Below are 17,122 nucleotides of genomic sequence, written 5' to 3' on the forward strand. Positions count from 1 at the left end.
ACGTTATTATTCGTTTCCCAGAGCTGTATGCTTTTCTAGTTAGAGCCTAATGTTAGGCAGTGTTGGGACTTGTTCATTGTTGTTTAAATAGCTAATGTTAGCTAGCTGGCTCGTTAGCTAATGTTACATGACGTGTGTACAACACCCATTGAATATGGCCGGTGTCAGTAAACATCTGTAAAAAAACGTAATGAAATTGTTGCCAGCAGAGCTGGTTAGGCTGTTTTCATTTTATCCAGAGGTAAACAAATCATCGGCCAGAGCGTCAAGAGTGCACTCCGAGAGCGAAACGAGATGGATGGGGCTAAAGCTTAAGAGGGTGTGAACGATGCTGAATGGGTGTGGACAACGAAGAGCTCTTCACTAGACACCAAAACATTCAAAGGCAATTTTCTCAAAAGTGAGTTTTCAAATTGATCAACTTTCAAAGCAGGATTACTTCCCCATTGTTCCTCAGATGCAGTGTATGATATAGGATTTTGTCTCTACTTTTATCCAATGTAAAAAACATCATTTCACATTTTGCGACACAAGACCAAATCCAGGTGGTGAGTCACATTTGGTATTGCGTGTAGATTGCTGAGGATTTTTGTTAATTTCATTAATTTTAGAATAAGGCTGTAACGTAACAAAATGTTGAAAAAGTCAAGTGGTCTGAATACTTTCCCAATGCACTGCACATTGACACTAGCTCTTCTGCTCCAAAGGAAAAAAACCACAAAAGGAAGTAACCACTGAAAATTATTCAAACTGCTTGAAAACAAATATATTCTGCTAGATGTAAGCAGGAACAGGAAGACAAAAATGTGTCTTGCATTCAGTAGGAAGAGGTAGTCCATCTATGGCCGTGTGATCAAAGAAACTGGTTCATACTAAATTGATTTCTGACCTTTGCCGTGTTTAGATTTAACAACAGTGGAAGGACAAAGTCTGCGCAAACAGCAAATGTTCCTGGAATCTGACCTGTTGTGCCTTACTGAGGCACAGGAGAGCAAACAACAGACTGGATAAAAGACAGACTATCCTTGACACCATTGAAACAACCACAGGCAGAGTGAGACAGACTTTGTGTGCAGAGACAAATGGAGACATATTGAGATATTATAGTGAGCCATCTGAGATATAATGCTGGTGGTGTGTGTCACTGTTGTCCTGGGACTTCTCTCAGTGGGCAGCTCCCAGGCTGCCCCTTCAACCTCTGAGGAACTCCTGAGGTCATTGGAGCAGCGCAGCCTCTTTCAGACTCTGGGTAAGTGGGTGTCTATTTCTGAGAGTTCAGACCGTCCTTCCTGGGAGTTAATGCCAACTTTATTACACAGAGCCTGGATAGAGGTTTGTGCCCTGTTGGTACCCATAATAACATGTGAACAATATCAGAATAAAATGGGATTGACAGACCTAACAACTAGAAATGGCCAGATGTCTTAATAAGTGGTGTCAGGTGTGGTCACGGGACATTTTTGCACTGTTTTTGTGGACTGGATGTGCCTAAAAATTATTGTTCACTAAAAAAACAAAATTTAGACAACACCAACCTCTCTCAAACATTGTGGTGGTGTCGGTGGGCATCCAGAGGATTTGGATGCCTACAGCGCATAAGCAGGAAACACCATATTTTTGATGCTCAAAGATTTATTCACTCGGTGGACATTCAATGTTGCCATTATGTCATACATCATCAGACTAAAGCAGGAAGTACCAGTGACTCGCTCAGACAAATGACGCGGATGCTACGATACAGGACTGTTTTGTTAGCATAAACTAGAATATGTTACGGGGCGGCAGGTACCCTAGTGGTTAAAGCGTTGGACTTGTAACTGAAAGGTTGCAAGATCGAAACCCCGAGCTGACAAGGTAAAAATATGTCATTCTGCCCCTGAACAAAGCAGTTAACCCACTGTTTCTAGGCCGTCATTGAAAATAAGCATAAAATAAGAATAAATAACTGACTTGCCTAGTTAAATAAAGGTAAAAAAAAATGTTCTGGGATTCATCCAATTGCATTGAGGAGTATACCAGCTCAGTCACTGGTTTCATCAATTAGTGAATTGATGATGTCATCCCTACAGTGACCGCATGTACATATCCCAACCAGAAGCCAACAGGCAACATCCACACAGTGCTAAAGGCTAGAGCTGCTGCTTTCAAGGAGTGTGATACTAATCTGGACACTTGTAAGAAATCCCACTATGCCCTCAGATGAACCATCAAACAGGAAAAGCATAAATTCAGGGCTACGATTGAATCCTTCTATGTCAGATGTGGCAGTGCTTGCAAACTATTAAGGACTACAAAGGGAAACCCAGCCGTGAGCCTACCAGATGGGCTAAATGCCTTTTATGCTTGCTTCGAGGCAAGCAACACTGAAGGATGCATGAGAGCACCATCTGTTCCGGACAACTGTGTGATCACGCTCTCTGTAGCCGATGTGAGCAAGACCTTTAAAGAGGTCAATATTGAGAAGGGCGGATTACTCAGAGCATGCGCAAACTGGTACAACCCTTCCACTGACGGTTGGCACAAATACAACATATTTTAGACCATGCGCCCTAATATGCTAATGAGCCACAGCCAGCACATTGCTCCCACCTACATTTCAAAGTGCACCAATGATTGTATTTAATGTTGCATTTGTAACCAAGTGGAAATTGAGAATTTACCAAATACGACTAGGAAATATCCACTGAATTGCCCTCCAACTGATAAATACTAGTGGGAAACGTGTCTATCGTCCCTGAGCTCCGACTTCTCCCACATGCTGACCTCTGACATCACCTACTAAGGAAATTACCTCAATAACAGCATTTTTTTGCAGGTAAACGGAACAACAAAACGCTATTTATAAAAAAGGATCTATTAGTATGGTTTTTGAACTGTATAATTTGTTTACAAGTATGATAGTTGTACTTTTAGTTTATGGTTGACACAGCTTGTTCAAAGCACATGAATGCATCCAACTGGTATTTACAACTTCACCACTGGTAAATTCCCACATTTTTACGAACACATGCTTCGTAAACAACGGGTCTAGACTTTTTTTTTTTTTATTGTCATTTTAATTTATGTGAATTTGTGTTTGGTGTAGGCCTGCCTTGGCAAGTATTCATAACCGTGTAATTCTCTCACTGACATTAAATTGATAACTTGCTTGTAACAGATGACATTCATATACTTACTGTCTCTGAAACTCACTTGGATAATACTTTTGATAATATAGTGGTAGAAATACATGGTTATAACATATACAGACAATACAAAAATTCCAATGGGAGTGGTGTTGTGGTTTATGTTCACAGCCACATTCCTGTAAAGCTAAGAGAGGATCTCATGTCAAATACTGTTGAAGTAATGTGGCTAGAGATTCACCTGTCTCACCTAAAGCCCATTTTTGTGGCAAGTTGCTATACACCATCAAATCAAATCAAATCAAATCAAATTTATTTTTATATAGCCCTTCGTACATCAGCTGATATTCTCAAAGTGCTGTACAGAAACCCAGCCTAAAACCCCAAACAGCAAGCAAAGCATGTGAAAGAAGCACGGTGGCTAGGAAAAACTCCCTAGGAAAAACTCCCTAGAAAGGCCAAAAACCTAGGAAGAAACCTAGAGAGGAACCAGGCTATGAGGGGTGGCCAGTCCTCTTCTGGCTGTGCAGGGTGGATATTATAACAGAACATGGTCAAAATGTTAAAATGTTAAAATGTTCATAAATGACCAGCATGGTCAAATAATAATAATCATAGTAGTTGTCGAGGGTGCAACAAGCACGTCCGGTGAACAGGTCAGGGTTCCATAGCCGCAGGCAGAACAGTTGAAACTGGAGCAGCAGCACGGCCAGGTGGACTGGGGACAGCAAGGAGTCATCATACCAGGTAGTCCTGAGGCATGGTCCTAGGGCTCAGGTCCTCCGAGAGAAAGACAGAAAGAGAGAAAGAGAGAATTAGAGAGAGCATATTTAAATACACACAGGACACCGGATAAGACAAGAGAAATACTCCAGATGTAACAGACTGACCCTAGCCCCCGACACATAAACTACTGCAGCATAAATACTGGAGGCTGAGACAGGAGGGATCAGAAGACACTGTGGCCCCATCCGATGATACCCCGGACAGGGCCAAACAGGCAGGATATAACCCCACCCACTTTGCCAAAGCACAGCCCCCACACCACTAGAGGGATGTCTCCAACCACCAACTTACCGTCCTAAGACAAGGCCGAGTATAGCCCACAACGATCTCCGCCATGGCACAACCCAAGGGGGGGCGCCAACCCAGACAGGAAGACCACGTCAGTGACTCAACCCACTCAAGTGACGCACCCCTCCCATGGACGGCATGGAAGAACACCAGTAGGCCAGTGACTCAGCCTCTGTAAAAGGGTTAGAGGCAGAGAATCCCAGTGGAAAGAGGGGAACCGGCAAGGCAGCGACAGCAAGGGCGGTTCGTTGCTCCAGCCTTTCCGTTCACCTTCACACTCCTGGGCCAGACTATACTTAATCATAGGACCTACTGAAGAGATAAGTCTTCAGTAAAGACTTAAAGGTTGAGACTGAGTCTGCGTCTCTCACATTGGTAGGCAGACCATTCCATAAAAATGGAGCTCTATAGGAGAAAGCCCTACCTCCAGCCGTTTGCTTAGAAATTCTAGGGACAATTAGGAGGCCTGCGTCTTGTGACCGTAGCGTACGTGTAGGTATGTACGGCAGGACCAAATCGGAAAGATAGGTAGGAGCAAGCCCATGTAATGCTTTGTAGGTTAGCAGTAAAACCTTGAAATCAGCCCTTGCCTTAACAGGAAGCCAGTGTAGGGAGGCTAACACTGGAGTAATATGATCAAATTTTTTGGTTCTAGTCAGGATTCTAGCAGCCGTATTTAGCACTAACTGAAGTTTATTTAGTGCTTTATCCGGGTAGCCGGAAAGTAGAGCATTGCAGTAGTCCAGCCTAGAAGTAACAAAAGCATGGATTAATTTTTCTGCGTCATTTTTGGACAGAAAATTTCTGATTTTTGCAATGTTACGTAGATGGAAAAAAGCTGTCCTTGAAACAGTCTTGATATGTTCTTCAAAAGAGAGATCAGGGTCCAGAGTAACGCCGAGGTCCTTCACAGTTTTATTTGAGACGACTGTACAACCATCCAGATTAATTGTCAGATTCAACAGAAGATCTCTTTGTTTCTTGGGACCTAGAACAAGCATCTCTGTTTTGTCCGAGTTTAAAAGTAGAAAGTTTGCAGCCATCCACTTCTTTATGTCTGAAACACAGGCTTCTAGAGAGGGCAATTTTGGGGCTTCACCATGTTTCATTGAAATGTACAGCTGTGTGTCGTCTGCATAGCAGTGAAATTTAACATTATGTTTTCGAATGACATCCCCAAGAGGTAAAATATATAGTGAAAACAATAGTGGTCCTAAAACGGAACCTTGAGGAACACCGAAATTTACAATTGATTTGTCAGAGGACAAACCATTCACAGAGACAAACTGATATCTTTCCGACAGATAAGATCTAAACCAGGCCAGAACTTGTCCATGTAGACCAATTTGGGTTTCCAATCTCTCCAAAAGAATGTGGTGATCGATGGTATCAAAAGCGGCACTAAGATCTAGGAGCACGAGGACAGATGCAGAGCCTCGGTCTGACGTCATTAAAAGGTCATTTACCACCTTCACAAGTGCAGTCTCAGTGCTATGATGGGGTCTAAAGCCAGACTGAAGCGTTTCGTATACATTGTTTGTCTTCAGGAAGGCAGTCAGTTGCTGTGCAACAGCTTTTTCTAAAATTTTGGAGAGGAATGGAAGATTCGATATAGGCCGATAGTTTTTTATAATTTCTGGATCAAGATTCGGCTTTTTCAAGAGAGGCTTTATTACTGCCACTTTTAGTGAGCTTGGTACACATCCGGTGGATAGAGAGCCGTTTATTATGTTCAACATAGGAGGGCCAAGCACAGGAAGCAGCTCTTTCAGTAGTTTAGTTGGAATAGGGTCCAGTATGCAGCTTGAGGGTTTGGAGGCCATGATTATTTTCATCATTGCGTCAAGAGATATAGTACTAAAACACTTTAGTATCTCCCTTGATCCTAGGTCCTGGCAGAGTTGTGCAGACTCAGGACAATGGAGCTTTGGAGGAATACCCAGATTTAAAGAGGAGTCTGTAATTTGCTTTCTAATGATCATGATCTTTTCCTCAAAGAAGTTCATAAATTTATTACTGCTGAAGTGAAAGCCATCCTCCATTTGCGAAGGCTGCTTTTTAGTTAGCTTTGCGACAGTATCAAAAAGAAATTTCGGATTGTTCTTATTTTCCTCAATTAAGTTGGAAAAATAGGATGATCGAGCAGCAGTAAGGGCTCTTCGATACTGCACGGTACTGTCTTTCCAAGCTAGTCGGAAGACTTCCAGTTTGGTGTGGCGCCATTTCCGTTCCAATTTTCTGGAAGCTTGCTTCAGAGCTCGTGTATTTTCTGTATACCAGGGAGCTAGTTTCTTATGACAGATGTTTTTAGTTTTTAGGGGTGCAACTGCATCTAGGGTATTGCGCAAGGTTAAATTGAGTTCCTCGGTTAGGTGGTTAACTGATTTTTGTCCTCTGACGTCCTTGGGTAGGCAGAGGCAGTCTGGAAGGGCATCAAGGAATCTTTGGGTTGTCTGAGAATTTATAGCACGACTTTTAATGCTCCTTGGTTGGGGTCTGAGCAGATTATTTGTTGCAATTGCAAACGTAATAAAATGGTGGTCCGATAGTCCAGGATTATGAGGAAAAACATTTAGATCCACAACATTTATTCCATGGGACAAAACTAGGTCCAGAGTATGACTGTGGCAGTGAGTAGGTCCAGAGACATGTTGGACAAAACCCACTGAGTCGATGATGGCTCCGAAAGCCTTTTGGAGTGGGTCTGTGGACTTTTCCATGTGAATGTTAAAGTCACCAAAAATTAGAATATTATCTGCTATGACTACAAGATCCGATAGGAATTCAGGGAACTCAGTGAGGAACACTGCATATGGCCCAGAAGGCCTATAAACAGTAGCTATAAAAAGTGAGTGAGTAGGCTGCATAGATTTCATGACTAGAAGCTCAAAAGACGAAAACGTCATTGTTGTTATTTTTTTTGTAAATTGAAATTTGCTATCGTAAATGTTAGCAACACCTCCGCCTTTGCCGGATGCACGGGGGGTATGGTCACTAATGTAACCTGGGGGTGAGGCCTCATTTAACACAGTAAATTCATCAGGCTTAAGCCATGTTTCAGTCAGGCCAATCACATCAAGATTATTATCAGTGATTAGTTCATTGACTATAACTGCCTTGGAAGTGAGGGATCTAACATTAAGTAACCCAATTTTGAGATGTGAGGTATCACAATCTCTTTCAATAATGGCAGGAATGGAGGAGGTCTTTATACTAGTGAGATTGCTAAAGCGAACACCGCCATTTTTAATTTTGCCCAACCTAGATCGAGGCACAGACACGGTCTCAATGGGGAAAGCTGAGCTGACTACACTGACTGTGCTAGTGGCAGACTCCACTAAGCTGGCAGGCTGGCTAACAGCCTGCTGCCTGGCCTGCACCCTATTTCATTGTGGAGCTAGAGGAGTTAGAGCCCTGTCTATGTTCGTAGATAAGATGAGAGCACCCCTCCAGCTAGGATGGAGTCCGTCACTCCTCAACAGGCCAGGCTTGGTCCTGTTTGTGGGTGAGTCCCAGAAAGAGGGCCAATTATCTACAAATTCTATCTTTTGGGAGGGGCAGAAAACAGTTTTCAACCAGCGATTGAGTTGTGAGACTCTGCTGTAGAGCTCATCACTCCCCCTAACTGGGAGGGGGCCAGAGACAATTAATCGATGCCGACACATCTTTCTAGCTGATTTACACGCTGAAGCTATGTTGCGCTTGGTGACCTCTGACTGTTTCATCCTAACATCGTTGGTGCCGACGTGGATAACAATATCTCTATACTCTCTACACTCGCCAGTTTTAGCTTTAGCCAGCACCGTCTTTAGATTAGCCTTAACGTCGGTAGCCCTGCCCCCTGGTAAACAGTGTATGATCGCTGGATGATTAGTTTTAAGTCTAATACTGCGGGTAATGGAGTCGCCAATGACTAGGGTTTTCAATTTGTCAGAGCTAATGGTGGGAGCCGTCGGCGTCTCAGACCCCACAACGGGAGGAGTAGAGACCAGAGAAGTCTCGGCCTCCGACTCCGACTCGCTTAATGGGGAGAACCGGTTGAAAGTTTCTGTCGGCTGAATAAGCGACACCGGTTGAGCATTCCTACAGCGTTTCCCTCCAGAAGCCATGAGAAAGATGTCCGGCTGCGGGGACCGTGCGAGGGGGTTTATACTAACGTTACTATCTGTACTTACTGGTGGCACAGACGCTGTTTCATCCTTTCCTACACTGAAATTACCCTTGCCTAACGATCGCGTCTGAAGCTGGGCTTGCAGCACAGCTATCCTTGCCGTAAGGCGATCGTTCTCCTGTATATTATAAGTACAACGACTGCAATTAGAAGGCATCATGTTAATGTTACTTAGCTTCGGCTGTTTGAAGTCCTGACGAACCATGTCCAGATAAAACCTCCGGGGTGAAAAAGTTGAATGAAAAAAGTTGAGTGAGGGAAAAAGTAAAAATATACGGTAATGAAAAAGTAAAAAACCGTCAGGTATCAAAGTAAGATCGGCAACAAAAACGCACAGCAGCGTAAACAAGTCTGCAAGTTGTGACCGGAAACAGGAAACAAGAAAAAAACAACAGCTCTCAAGCGTCAAGCGCTAACCATCAAGCGCTAACAGTCAGTATCTGGATAATAAGTGTGAAATGCTTGATAATATACAGTGTATTCAGAAAGTATTCAGACCCCTTGACTTTTCCAAAAATGTTTACAGCCTTATTCTAAAATGGATTAAATTGTTTTGTTTCCCCTCATCCATCTATACACAATACCCGATAATGACAAAGCAAAAACAGGTAGGTAGAAATTTTTGCAAATGTATTAACATTTTAAACAGAAATATCACATTTACATCAGTATTCAGACCCTTTACTCAGTACTTTGTTGAAGCACCTTTGGCAGCGATTACAGCCTCAAGTCTTCTTGGGTATGATGCTCAAAGCTTGGACACCAGTATTTGGGAAGTTCTCCCATTCTTCTCTGCAGATCCACTCAAGCTCTATCAAGTTGGATGGGGAACATCGCTACACAGCTATTTTCAGGTCTCTCCAGAGGTGTTCCCTGTGGCTCAGTTGGTAGAGCATGGTTTCTCATGTTCTGAGAGTCCTTTAGGTGACTTTTGGCAACTCCAAGCGAGCTGTCATGTGCCTTTTACTGAGAAGTGGCTTCTGTCTGGCCACTCTACCATAAAGGCCTGATTGGCGAAGTGCTGCAGATATGGTTGTCCTTCTGGAAGGTTCTCTCATTTCTACAGAGGAACTCTGGAGCTCTGTCAGAGTGACCATTGGGTTCCAGGTCACCTCCCTGACCAAAGCCCTTCTCTCCAGATTGCTCAGTTTTGGTGTTTCTAAACTTCTTCCATTTAAGAATAATGGAGCCCACTGTGTTCTTGGTGACCTTCAATGCAGCAGAAATGTTTTGTTACTCTTCCCCAGATCTGTGCCTCGACACACTCCTGTCTCGGAGCTCTGCAGACAATTCCTTCAACCTCATGGATTGGTTTTTGCTCTGACATGCACTATCAACTGTGGGACCTTATATAGACAGGTGTGTGCCTTTCCAAATCATGTCCATTCAATTGAATTTACCGCAGGTGGACTGCAATCAAGTTGTAGAAACATTTTAAGGATGATCAATCGAAACCTGATGCACCTGAGCTCATACTCAGGTCTCATAGTAAATGGTCTGAATAGTTATGTAAATAAGGTATTTATTTTTGTCTCAATGTCCTTGTCTTTGCTTTGTCATTATGGTGTATTGTGTTGTTATGACGTTGCCCTCTCTCTGGGTACAGAGAACACAGTTGAACCCCTTCCCTCTGCACCAGGCCTTTTCTATGCACCGTCCCCCGACCTCTATACTTCTGACACTGCTGTGGTGAGAGGGGTTGTAAAATTCTAAAGGAGAATGTCCTGCCGCATGGCCCAGTTTTGAGACAGAGAGGGGTTTCATAGAGAGACAAAGGAATTCTTCCAACTCACAGAATTGGGGAACCGAATGACATTTATGTTCTGGAGAAGGTATAAAAGATCGGTGAAGAATCCAGCTATGAACTGGTCCGCTTGGTACAATTTTGTGATACTCATTAGAGACAATAGTGGCATATTACCATACTAAGGTTTATATAATAGCCTCAGCTACGGGACTTGCATCTAAATGGTTGTATACAATGATTTAACCTCTCTGGGCTAGGTGGGACGCTTGCGTCCCACCTACTCAACAGCCAGTGTAATCCCGTGGCGCGTTATTCAAATACCTTAGAAATGCTATTACTTCAATTTCTCAAACATGTGACTATTTTACAGCATTTTAAAGACAAGACTCTCGTTAATCTAACCACACTATCCGATTTCAAAAAGGCTTTACAACGAAAGCAAAACATTAGATTATGTCAGCAGAGTACCCAGCCAGAAATAATCAGACACCCATTTTTCAAGCTAGCATATAATGTCACAAAAACCCAAACCACAGCTAAATGCAGCACTAACCTTTGATGATCTTCATCAGATGACAATCTTAGGACATTATGTTATCTTCTTTGGGCTAGGGGGCAGTATTTTCACATCCGGATAAAAAACGTATCCCGATTTAATCTGGTTATGACTCCTGCCCAGTAACTAGAATATGCATATAATTATTGGCTTTGGATAGAAAACACCCTAAAGTTTCTAAAACTGTTTGAATGGTGTCTGTGAGTATAACAGAACTCCTATGGCAGACAAAAACCTGAGAAGGTTTCATGCAGGAAGTGGCCTGTCTGACAAGGTGTTGTTGTTCTTGCTTCTGTGTATTGAAGAGTCAGGATCTTAGCTGTAACGTGACATTTCCTAGGGCTCCAATAGGCTCTCAGAGCCCGGGAAAAACCTGAACGATGACGAGGCAGCCTCAGGCTGAAACACATTATCGCCTTTTCCAAGTGGCCCATCAGAGGACAATGGAATTAGGCGCGTGCCCGATTCGACCCCGTGCAGTATTTTCCTTCGGCTGTTTAGCTAATTGCAGATTCCCGGTCGGAATATTATCGCTTTTTTACGAGAATAATGGCATAAAAATTGATTTTAAACAGCGGTTGACATGCTTCGAAGTACGGTAATGTAATATTTAGAATTTTTTTGTCACGAAATGCGCAATGCGCACGACCGTATTTACCATTTCGGATAGTGTCTGGGACGCACGAACAAAACGACGCTGTTTGGATATAACGATGGATTATTTGGGACCAAACCAACATTTGTTATTGAAGTAGAAGTCCTGGGAGTGCATTCTGACGAAGAACAGGAAAGGTAAGACCATTTTTGTTATAGTAAATGGGATTTTGGTGAAGGCTAAACTTGCCGGGTGTCTAAATAGCTAGCCCTGTGATGCCGGGCTATCTACTCAGAATATTGCAAAATGTGCTTCATCCGAAAAGCTATTTTAAAATCGGACATATCGAGTGCATAGAGGAGTAATGTATCTATAATTCTTAAAATAATTGTTATGCTTTTTGTGAACGTTTATCGTGAGTAATTTAGTAAATTGTTAGTAAATTCCCCGGAAGTCTGCGGGGGGTATGCTTTTTCTGAACGTCACATGCTAATGTAAAAAGCTGGTTTTTGATATAAATATGAACTTGATTGAACAAAAAATGCATGTTTTGTATAACATAATGTCCTAGGTGTGTCATCTGATGAAGATCATCAAAGGTTAGTGCTGCATTTAGCTGTCTTCTGGGTTTTTGTGACATTATATGCTAGCTTGAAAAATGGGTGTCTGATTATTTCTGGCTGTGTACTCTGCTGACATAATCTAATGTTTTGCTTTCGTTGTAAAGCCTTTTTGAAATCGGACAGTGTGGTTAGATTAACGAGAGTCTTGTCTTTAAATAGCTGTAAAATAGTCATATGTTTGAGAAATTGAAGTAATAGCATTTCAAAGGTTTTGAAAATCGCGCCACAGGATTCAACTGGCTGTTACGTAGGTGGGACGAATTCGTCCCGCCGGTCCCATAGAGGTTATACAATACATGCATGTCTGTTCAATCAAGTTCATATTTATATCAAAAACCAGCTTTTTACATTAGCAGGTGACTAGCATGTGACTAGCATTCCCACCGAACACTTCCGGTGAATTTACTAAATTACGCACGATAAACGTTCACAAAAAAGATAACAATTATTTTAAGAATTATAGATACAGAACTCCTCTATGCACTCGATATGTCTGATTTTAAAATAGCTTTTCGGTGAAAGCACATTTTGCAATATTCTGAGTACATAGCCCGGCATCACAGGGCTAGCTATTTAGACACCCAGCAAGTTTAGCACTCACCAAACTCAGATTTACTATAAGAAAAATGTTATTACCTTTGCTGTTCTTCGTCAGAATGCACTCCCAGGACTTCTACTTCAATAAGAAATGTTGGTTTGGTCCCAAATAATCCATTGTTATATCCAAATAGCGGCGTTTTGTTCGTGCGTTCAAGACACTATCCGAAAGGGTAAATAAGGGTGACGAGCACGACGCGTTTCGTGACAAAAAAATTCTAAATATTCAATTTCCGTACTTCGAAGCATGTCAACCGCTGTTTAAAATCAATTTTTATGCCATTATTCTCATAAAAAAGCGATAATATTCCGACCGGGAAATCGTTTTTTAATACAAAGAGAGTGAAAGTAAAAGCATGCTATCCCCTCATGCACGAGCCTCAGTCTGTTGGCCCTCTGATAGAGCACTTGCCAAACGCGCTAATGTGTTTCAGACTGGGGATGGAATTACATCGTTCAGCTTTTTCCCGCCTTCTGAGAGCCCATGGGAGCCGTAGGAAGTGTCACGTCATGCCAGAGATCGCCTGTTTTTGTTAGAGATGATCAAGGAGGGCAAGAAATGGTCAGACAGGCCACTTCCTGTAAGGAATCTTCTCAGGTTTTTGCCTGCCATATGAGTTCTGTTATACTCACAGACACCATTCAAACAGTTTTAGAAACTTTAGGGTGTTTTCTATCCAAAGCCAATAATTATATGCATATTCTAGTTACTGGGCAGGAGTAGTAACCAGATTAAATCGGGTACGTTTTTTATCCGGCCGTGCAAATACTGCCCCCTATCCCCAACAGGTTAATAAGATTAAAGCTATTTGGAATATGTTGAGAGGCTATGTGATAGAATTGTATTTCTGTTCAAAGCTTAACTCAGTCATCGGCACGCCCCCAGGGACACAGACAAGACCTGGCGTCATGAGACAGCCTTTTTCTGTCATTCCGAATAAAACCCCCACCCAGGGTTACTTTCTTGAGACCAGGCCTCCACTCCATTATGAGTTGGCCAATAGGTTTGACCATGCATCCCTCTTCTGAACTTTAACCATACCACGTGGTTAAACTTTTAGACTATCGATACCGACAGAATAATAACAAGTCTTTGATATTAATTAATAGTCTGCAGCTAGAAATTTGATATCATCGAACGCGAAGACCGACGAAACATTCCATTCTATAACGACATTAATGAATGTCGCTTTGAAATATCCATTCTAACCGAGAGAGCGAGAACGCGGACAAAACCTCTCCAACAGGACAAAAACTCTCCAACAAGGATCCCGACGACACACTGAGCGTAAATATATATTGATTGCAATTGTTCCCGAATGAGTGAGCGTTCATGTGCAAAGGATTAGCATATCAATTGTTAATATTTATCAACTCTGTAGGGTCTTCTCAGCTGACCCCCCCTTGTTGGTTTAACAAGCCGCCATGCCGGTTTAGCCCACTAGGGCACATTACTCTACCAATTCTTTGTGACGATAATTACTGTTTGTATACTTTCTGTGAATTACTTTGTTTAGTAAATAAATGATTTTAAGACAGTTGATGTATTTAGTAAAGACTGGGTTCGTGCAGATACAACAATTTACGACGTTTGGAATGAGACTGACGCGAGGTAAAATACACCATTTAAACCAGAAGATAATCGGTCAGATACTATAATATAATATATAATGTTATAATATAGGAAAGTTATATTAGGAAAATTATAACTTTGTAATCTGAATATTTTCCTTGGTGCCCCGATCTCCTAGTTAATTACAATTAAATGATTAATCAGTTTAATCGCGTGATAATAATTACAGGGGGTTATTTTGATAAACATGTCTTCAGTTAATGGTGCCCAAAGACACGACAGTGTGTAGATTGATTAGGGGGGGGAAAAACTATCATCCATTTTAAAATAAGGCTGGAACGTAACAAAATGTAGAAGAAGTCAAGGGGTACTTTCCGAATGCATTGTATACGTGTCCAAAAAAACAAACATTTCCAGAGTTTTCCCTCAACGTCAGTAAGACTGATCGTGAACTACATAAAACGGGGGACGAACTCACCCCCATCCACATTGACGGGGCTGCAGTGGAGTAGGTCAACAACTTCAAGTTCCTCTGTATCCCAATTACTGTGGACCTAAAATGGTCCACAACACACACGCACAGTCATGAAGAATCCTCAAAAAGTTATACAGCTGCACCATTGAGAGCATCTTGACTGGCTGCATCGCTGTTTAGTATGGCAACAGCACCGCTCAAAATCGTGTGGCGCTACAGAGGGTGGTTGCGGACAGCCCAGCACACCACTGGGGCCGAGCTCCCTGCCATCCAAGACCTCTATATCAGGTGGTATGAAAGGAAGTCCCAGAAAACCATTAAAGACTCCAACCACCCATGACATAGCAGCCAGGTCACGTGTTGCACAAGTCAGTATTATACATCCATCGATGTCTGAGTTGCCGTTCGAAATTTGACATTTGAGAAACATGGATAAGCTTCATATTTTGACGTGAGATTGTGAGAGCTTGTTGGACATAGACTGTTCTCTCTGCTTCCGCATGGCAAGCGGTACCGGTGCGTCAAGTCTGACACCAAAAGCCATAACTGCTAAATATTTATTTTTTATCTATGCATACTCACAGGACTATACACTCACTCACTCACACACACACACACACACACACACACACACACTCACTCACTTAATTTGCTCACACACACATAACATGCACATACATTTATACTGACTCTACACAAACACACACACACACTCACATACAATCAGAATTTACGCTGCTGCTACTCTGTTTATCATATTTCCTGATGCCTAGTCACCTTAACCCTCAAAATCTTTACCTCTATCCCTCCAGTATCTCTGCACATTGTAAATATGGTGTTGGAACTGACCCTGTATACAGCTTCTTACTTTCTCCTGTTCTTCTTATTTCTTATTTTATATCTTGTGTATTTTTGCTCTACCTTATGTTACTTTAGGACTACATTGATATTGATTACTGCAAGGTTGGGTTTAGAGCTTGCAAGAAAGGCATTTCACTGTACTTGTGCAAGTGACATTAAAGCTTGAAACTATGAAAAATATAATAATTTGTCTTGAATGTATTTTTAACAAAGCTGAGATGTACTTTGAAGTCCAAAGTGTAGTAATACAGGTGAAGTAAGTTACTGACACAGATATGGTGGCTTAGCAAGGCGATTGGAATGCAGTGAACCAAGAGGTTGTGAGTTCAAATCCAAGGTAAGGACATGTTGAAAAATAAATACTGTATAAACAGCTGTAAGGGAAAGGGGGGTACCTAGTCAGTTGTAGAACTGAATGCCTTCAACTGAAATGTGTCTTCCACATTTGAACGGACCCCTCTGAATCAGAGAGGTGCGGGGGACATCTTCAGCGCCCGGGGAACATGTACACAATGTAGTTATGTCAAATATAAGTTTAAAACACAGTGTGTGTATAATATCGGCACATTTTGTTTGCAGGTTATCAACAGTGAAATCTCATGTGAAATTTGAATCCACATGTGAAACCTCATGAGGAATATCATCACGTGAAGTGTGCCAAAAAAGCACATGATTTCACTTTTTTTTTCCACTCACTACTATCCCCTATCTTCGCTCCATTCTTCAGAAAAATCCACCCTCTTCCCTCCACTCCTCCACACACTGTCAGATGATTAACAATAACGTTTAATTTAGGTATTAAAACATTCTACTATATCCCTGTAGTAAATGTAGCGTTGAAAGGAGTGGCCACCCAGTCATCACTGTATGGGGATGGCCAGGCTCACAATGCCATTGATGGGAACAGAGAATCAGACTATCACAAAAGATCCTGCACCCACACTGCACAGGAGACCAACCCCTGGTGGAGAGTGGACCTGCTGGATGTGTACAGAGTGACAGCTGTCACCATCACCAACAGAGGAGATGTTGTTCCTGAGAGACTTGATGGTGCTGAGATCCGCATCGGTAACTCCCTGGAGAACAACGGCACCAACAACCCCAGGTGACACATACTGCAGACATCTGTACATTGTTATGTCCTGTCTTGAAGGTGTTTGGATACATTGGTCTTCATCCATGCATCTGTAGGCATTCTGTGGTTATGTAGTCAACAGACTGATGGTACATTTTAGAGAGTCCTAATTCACACTCATTCTCTCTCTCTCTCTCTCTCTCTCTCTCTCTCTCTCTCTCTCTCTCTCTCTCTCTCTCAGATGTGTTGTCATCTCCCACATCCCAGCAAGAGAGACCTACACCTTCCAGTGTAATGAGACGCAGGGTCGCTATGTTGTTGTGGTGATCCCTGACAGGAAGGAATATCTCACTCTGTGTGAATTGGAAGTATATGGCACTCCTGCAGGTAATCATCTGTAACTGTCTTCACTGTTCAATTTTATCATCAAGTAAGTTTTACATTACTTTTACATACCAGAACATAAATGTTATAGAACTATAATTAGTGTGCTTGCTGATTGCAATTTAACTCTAGATTTCAGTCATATTCTTTTTAGCTAGACTTACTTCTGCAGTCACACTTTTAATGTTGTATTTACTTCTTATATAGATATTGTAATAATCACTGTGAACTCTTCACCTCAATTTCAGACCCATCCACCCCTCTCC

The 17,122-nt window shown here is 42.1% G+C and overlaps 1 pseudogene; it reads left to right on the forward strand.

Moving 5' to 3' along the window:
• Window positions 1-1,025: 1,025 nt before the first annotated feature.
• LOC106578001 (uncharacterized) overlaps window positions 1,026-17,122 on the forward strand; it is a 34,916-nt pseudogene continuing 18,819 nt past the window's right edge.

Source organism: Salmo salar, chromosome ssa18 (assembly GCF_905237065.1).
Source record: "Salmo salar chromosome ssa18, Ssal_v3.1, whole genome shotgun sequence".
Classification (NCBI taxonomy): Eukaryota; Metazoa; Chordata; class Actinopteri; order Salmoniformes; family Salmonidae; genus Salmo; species Salmo salar.